The sequence below is a fragment of the Danio rerio genome, chromosome 21 (genome assembly GCF_052040795.2).
Source record: "Danio rerio strain M-AB ecotype USA chromosome 21, GRCz13ab, whole genome shotgun sequence".
Lineage (NCBI taxonomy): Eukaryota > Metazoa > Chordata > Actinopteri > Cypriniformes > Danionidae > Danio > Danio rerio.
In genome coordinates, this window is record NC_141041.1 from 19,810,001 (window position 1) to 19,815,000 (window position 5,000).

General features: G+C 40.7%; 17 non-coding genes across 17 annotated transcripts in view; all 17 read left to right on the plus strand.

Annotated features, from left to right (window-relative positions):
* Positions 1-125: 125 nt before the first annotated feature.
* On the plus strand, positions 126-197 carry trnaa-cgc (transfer RNA alanine (anticodon CGC)). Its single transcript has one exon. It is a non-coding gene; the product is annotated as a tRNA-Ala (tRNA).
* Positions 198-409: 212 nt separating this feature from the next.
* trnaa-ugc (transfer RNA alanine (anticodon UGC)) lies at positions 410-481 on the plus strand. Its single transcript has one exon. It is a non-coding gene; the product is annotated as a tRNA-Ala (tRNA).
* Positions 482-693: 212 nt separating this feature from the next.
* Positions 694-765, plus strand: trnaa-ugc (transfer RNA alanine (anticodon UGC)). The gene has a single exon. It is a non-coding gene; the product is annotated as a tRNA-Ala (tRNA).
* A 212-nt stretch (positions 766-977) lies between these two features.
* trnaa-ugc (transfer RNA alanine (anticodon UGC)) lies at positions 978-1,049 on the plus strand. Its single transcript has one exon. It is a non-coding gene; the product is annotated as a tRNA-Ala (tRNA).
* Positions 1,050-1,275: 226 nt separating this feature from the next.
* trnaa-ugc (transfer RNA alanine (anticodon UGC)) lies at positions 1,276-1,347 on the plus strand. Its single transcript has one exon. It is a non-coding gene; the product is annotated as a tRNA-Ala (tRNA).
* A 211-nt stretch (positions 1,348-1,558) lies between these two features.
* Positions 1,559-1,630, plus strand: trnaa-ugc (transfer RNA alanine (anticodon UGC)). Its single transcript has one exon. It is a non-coding gene; the product is annotated as a tRNA-Ala (tRNA).
* A 212-nt stretch (positions 1,631-1,842) lies between these two features.
* On the plus strand, positions 1,843-1,914 carry trnaa-ugc (transfer RNA alanine (anticodon UGC)). The gene has a single exon. It is a non-coding gene; the product is annotated as a tRNA-Ala (tRNA).
* Positions 1,915-2,127: 213 nt separating this feature from the next.
* trnaa-cgc (transfer RNA alanine (anticodon CGC)) lies at positions 2,128-2,199 on the plus strand. The gene has a single exon. It is a non-coding gene; the product is annotated as a tRNA-Ala (tRNA).
* A 496-nt stretch (positions 2,200-2,695) lies between these two features.
* Positions 2,696-2,767, plus strand: trnaa-ugc (transfer RNA alanine (anticodon UGC)). Its single transcript has one exon. It is a non-coding gene; the product is annotated as a tRNA-Ala (tRNA).
* Positions 2,768-2,994: 227 nt separating this feature from the next.
* Positions 2,995-3,066, plus strand: trnaa-cgc (transfer RNA alanine (anticodon CGC)). The gene has a single exon. It is a non-coding gene; the product is annotated as a tRNA-Ala (tRNA).
* A 213-nt stretch (positions 3,067-3,279) lies between these two features.
* trnaa-ugc (transfer RNA alanine (anticodon UGC)) lies at positions 3,280-3,351 on the plus strand. The gene has a single exon. It is a non-coding gene; the product is annotated as a tRNA-Ala (tRNA).
* Positions 3,352-3,577: 226 nt separating this feature from the next.
* Positions 3,578-3,649, plus strand: trnaa-ugc (transfer RNA alanine (anticodon UGC)). Its single transcript has one exon. It is a non-coding gene; the product is annotated as a tRNA-Ala (tRNA).
* Positions 3,650-3,860: 211 nt separating this feature from the next.
* trnaa-cgc (transfer RNA alanine (anticodon CGC)) lies at positions 3,861-3,932 on the plus strand. The gene has a single exon. It is a non-coding gene; the product is annotated as a tRNA-Ala (tRNA).
* A 212-nt stretch (positions 3,933-4,144) lies between these two features.
* Positions 4,145-4,216, plus strand: trnaa-ugc (transfer RNA alanine (anticodon UGC)). The gene has a single exon. It is a non-coding gene; the product is annotated as a tRNA-Ala (tRNA).
* A 212-nt stretch (positions 4,217-4,428) lies between these two features.
* trnaa-ugc (transfer RNA alanine (anticodon UGC)) lies at positions 4,429-4,500 on the plus strand. The gene has a single exon. It is a non-coding gene; the product is annotated as a tRNA-Ala (tRNA).
* A 212-nt stretch (positions 4,501-4,712) lies between these two features.
* trnaa-ugc (transfer RNA alanine (anticodon UGC)) lies at positions 4,713-4,784 on the plus strand. Its single transcript has one exon. It is a non-coding gene; the product is annotated as a tRNA-Ala (tRNA).
* A 212-nt stretch (positions 4,785-4,996) lies between these two features.
* trnaa-ugc (transfer RNA alanine (anticodon UGC)) overlaps positions 4,997-5,000 on the plus strand; it is a 72-nt gene continuing 68 nt past the window's right edge. The window contains exon 1 of the tRNA in view: positions 4,997-5,000. This exon is cut by the window's right edge and continues 68 nt beyond it. This is a non-coding gene — a tRNA (tRNA-Ala).

The following is a 5,000-nucleotide window of genomic DNA, read 5'->3' on the forward strand; positions in this document are numbered from 1 at the left end:
GTCTTGAATCATTCACTAAAATATGTTTGCCTTTTCTGCACAATCAGAATTGACATAAACATTTTGACATTTTGTCCACCACAGTAAAAAGGCAAAATAAAAAGAAAATTATTCAACTTTCAACTGGGGATGTAGCTCAGTGGTAGAGCGCATGCTTCGCATGTATGAGGCCCTGGGTTCAATCCCCAGCATCTCCAAGAACCTTTTGAGGTTTTGTTCACAGACGATAAACAGGGTTAATAAAGCGGTGTATGGTCCTGGGTTTAGTTGCAGTGTCACCGTTTGTCTTGAATCATTCACTAAAATATGTTTGCCTTTTCTGCACAATCAGAATTGACATAAACATTTTGACATTCTGTCCACCACAGTAAAAAGGCGAAAAAAAAAGAAAATTATTCAACTTTCAACTGGGGATGTAGCTCAGTGGTAGAGCGCATGCTTTGCATGTATCAGGTCCTGGGTTCAATCCCCAGCATCTCCAAGAGCCTTTTGAGGTTCTGTCCATAGACGATGAACAGGGTTAGGAAAGCGGTGTATGGTCCTAGGTTCAGTTGCAGCATCTTCAATTGTCTTGAATCATTCACTAAAATATGTTTGCCTTTTCTGCACAATCAGAATTGACATAAACATTTTGACGTTCCGTCCACCACAGTAAAAAGGCGGAATAAAAAGAAAATTATTCAACTTTCGACTGGGGATGTAGCTCAGTGGTAGAGCGCATGCTTTGCGTGTATGAGGTCCTGGGTTCAATCCCCAGCATCTCCAAGAGCCTTTCAAGGTTCTGTCCACAGACGATAAGCAGGGTTAAGAAAGCAGTTTATGGTCCTAGGTTCAGTTGCAGCGTCATCAGTTGTCTTGAATCGTTCACTAAAATATGTTTGCCTTTTCTGCACAATCAGAATTGACATAAACATTTTGATGTTCTGTCTACCACAGTAAAAAGGCGGAATAAAAAGCAAAATATTACCTTTTCAACTGGGGATGTAGCTCAGTGGTAGAGCGCTTGCTTTGCATGTATGAGGTCCTGGGTTCAATCCCCAGCATCTCCAAGAACCTTTTGAGGTTTTGTCCAAAGACAAACAGGGTTAAGAAAGCTGTTGATTTTGAGGGTTAAGAAAGCTGTCCTAGGTTCAGTTGCAGCGTCTTCAATTGTCTTGATTCATTCACTAAAATATGTTTGCCTTTTCTGCACAATCAGAATTGACATAAACATTTTGACATTCTGTCCACCACAGTAAAAAGGCGAAAAAAAAGAACAATATTCCCCTTTAAACTGGGGATGTAGCTCAGTGGTAGAGCACATGCTTTGCATGTATGACGTCCTGGGTTTAATCCCCAGCATCTCCAAGAGCCTTTTGAGGTTCTGTCCATATACGATGAACAGGTTTAGGAAAGCGGTGTATGGTCCTAGGTTCAGTTGCAGCATCTTCAATTGTCTTGAATCGTTCACTAAAATATGTTTGCCTTTTCTGCACAATCAGAATTGACATAAACATTTTGACGTTCTGTCCACCACAGTAAAAAGGCGGAATAAAAGAAAAATATTACTTTTTCAACTGGGGATGTAGCTCAGTGGTAGAGCACATGCTTTGCATGTATGAGGTCTTGGGTTCAATTCCCAGCATCTCCAAGAGCCTTTTGAGGTTCTGTCCACAGACGATAAACAGGGTTAAGAAAGTGGTGTATGGTCATAGGTTCAGTTGCAGCGTCTTCAATTGTCTTGAATCATTCACTAAAATATGTTTGCCTTTTCTGCACAATCAGAATTGACATAAACATTTTGACATTTTGTCCACCACAGTAAAAAGGCGGAATAAAAAGAAAATTATGCAACTTTCAACTGGGGATGTAGCTCAGTGGTAGAGCGCATGCTTCGCATGTATGAGGCCCTGGCTTCAATCCTCAGCATCTCCAAGAACCTTTTGAGGTTTTGTTCACAGACGATAAACAGGGTTAAGAAAGCGGTGTATGGTCCTGGGTTTAGTTGCAGTGTCACCGTTTGTCTTGAATCGTTCACTAAAATATGTTTGCCTTTTCTGCACAATCAGAATTGACATAAACATTTTGACATTCTGTCCACCACAGTAAAAAGGCAAAAAAAAAAAGAAAATTATTCAACTTTCAACTGGGGATGTAGCTCAGTGGTAGAGCGCATGCTTTGCATGTATGAGGTCCTGGGTTCAATCCCCAGCATCTCCAAGAGCCTTTTGAGATTCTGTTCACAGACGATAAACAGGGTTGAGAAAGCGGTGTATGGTCCTGGGTTTAGTTGCAGTGTCACCGTTTGTCTTGAATCATTCACTAAAATATGTTTGCCTTTTCTGCACAATCAGAATTGACATAAACATTTTGACGTTCCGTCCACCACAGTAAAAAGGCGGAATAAACAGAAAAACACTCAACGTTCAACTGGGGATGTTGCTCATTGGTAGAGCGCATGCTTTGCATGTATGACGTCCTGGGTTTAATCCCCAGCATCTCCAAGAGCCTTTTGAGGTTCTGTCCATATACGATGAACAGGGTTAGGAAAGCGGTGTATGGTCCTAGGTTCAGTTGCAGCATCTTCAATTGTCTTGAATCGTTCACTAAAATATGTTTGCCTTTTCTGCACAATCAGAATTGACATAAACATTTTGATGTTCTGTCTACCACAGTAAAAAGGCAGAATAAAAAGAAAAATATTACCCTTTCAACCGGGGATGTAGCTCAGTGGTAGAGCGCATGCTTTGCATGTATGAGGTCCTGGGTTTAATCCCCAGCATCTCCAAGAACCTTTTGAGGTTTTGTCCACAGACAAACAGGGTTAAGAAAGCTGTTGATTTTGAGGGTTAAGAAAGCTGTCCTAGGTTCAGTTGCAGCGTCTTCAATTGTCTTGATTCATTCACTAAAATATGTTTGCCTTTTCTGCACAATCAGAATTGACATAAACATTTTGACATTTTGTCCACCACAGTAAAATAGCGGAATAAAAAGAAAATTATTCAACTCTCAACTGGGGATGTAGCTCAGTGGTAGAGGGCATGCTTCGCATGTATGAGGCCCTGGGTTCAATCCCCAGCATCTCCAAGAACCTTTTGAGGTTTTGTTCACAGACGATAAACAGGGTTGAGAAAGCGGTGTATGGTCCTGGGTTTAGTTGCAGTGTCACCGTTTGTCTTGAATCATTCACTAAAATATGTTTGCCTTTTCTGCACAATCAGAATTGACAAACATTTTGACATTCTGTCCACCACAGTAAAAAGGTAAAAAAAAAAAAAGAAAAATATTACCCTTTCAACTGGGGATGTAGCTCATTGGTAGAGCGCATGCCTTGCATGTATGAGGTCCTGGGTTCAATCCCCAGCATCTCCAAGAACTTTTTGAGGTTTTGTCCACAGACAAACAGGGTTAAGAAAGCTGTTGATTTTGAGGGTTAAGAAAGCTGTCCTAGGTTCAGTTGCAGCGTCTTCAATTGTCTTGATTCATTCACTAAAATATGTTTGCCTTTTCTGCACAATCAGAATTGACATAAACATTTTGACATTCTGTCCACCACAGTAAAAAGGCGAAAAAAAAGAACAATATTCCCCTTTAAACTGGGGATGTAGCTCAGTGGTAGAGCACATGCTTTGCATGTATGACGTCCTGGGTTTAATCCCCAGCATCTCCAAGAGCCTTTTGAGGTTCTGTCCATATACGATGAACAGGTTTAGGAAAGCGGTGTATGGTCCTAGGTTCAGTTGCAGCATCTTCAATTGTCTTGAATCGTTCACTAAAATATGTTTGCCTTTTCTGCACAATCAGAATTGACATAAACATTTTGACGTTCTGTCCACCACAGTAAAAAGGCGGAATAAAAGAAAAATATTACTTTTTCAACTGGGGATGTAGCTCAGTGGTAGAGCACATGCTTTGCATGTATGAGGTCTTGGGTTCAATTCCCAGTATCTCCAAGAGCCTTTTGAGGTTCTGTCCACAGACGATAAACAGGGTTAAGAAAGTGGTGTATGGTCATAGGTTCAGTTGCAGCGTCTTCAATTGTCTTGAATCATTCACTAAAATATGTTTGCCTTTTCTGCACAATCAGAATTGACATAAACATTTTGACATTTTGTCCACCACAGTAAAAAGGCCGAATAAAAAGAAAATTATTCAACTTTCAACTGGGGATGTAGCTCAGTGGTAGAGCGCATGCTTCGCATGTATGAGGCCCTGGGTTCAATCCCCAGCATCTCCAAGAACCTTTTGAGGTTTTGTTCACAGACGATAAACAGGGTTAATAAAGCGGTGTATGGTCCTGGGTTTAGTTGCAGTGTCACCGTTTGTCTTGAATCATTCACTAAAATATGTTTGCCTTTTCTGCACAATCAGAATTGACATAAACATTTTGACATTCTGTCCACCACAGTAAAAAGGCGAAAAAAAAAGAAAATTATTCAACTTTCAACTGGGGATGTAGCTCAGTGGTAGAGCGCATGCTTTGCATGTATGAGGTCCTGGGTTCAATCCCCAGCATCTCCAAGAGCCTTTTGAGGTTCTGTCCATAGACGATGAACAGGGTTAGGAAAGCGGTGAATGGTCCTAGGTTCAGTTGCAGCATCTTCAATTGTCTTGAATCGTTCACTAAAATATGTTTGCCTTTTCTGCACAATCAGAATTGACATAAACATTTTGACGTTCCGTCCACCACAGTAAAAAGGCGGAATAAAAAGAAAATTATTCAACTTTCGACTGGGGATGTAGCTCAGTGGTAGAGCGCATGCTTTGCGTGTATGAGGTCCTGGGTTCAATCCCCAGCATCTCCAAGAGCCTTTCAAGGTTCTGTCCACAGACGATAAGCAGGGTTAAGAAAGCAGTTTATGGTCTTAGGTTTAGTTGCAGCGTCATCAATTGTCTTGAATCGTTCACTAAAATATGTTTGCCTTTTCTGCACAATCAGAATTGACATAAACATTTTGATGTTCTGTCTACCACAGTAAAAAGGCGGAATAAAAAGAAAAATATTACCCTTTCAACTGGGG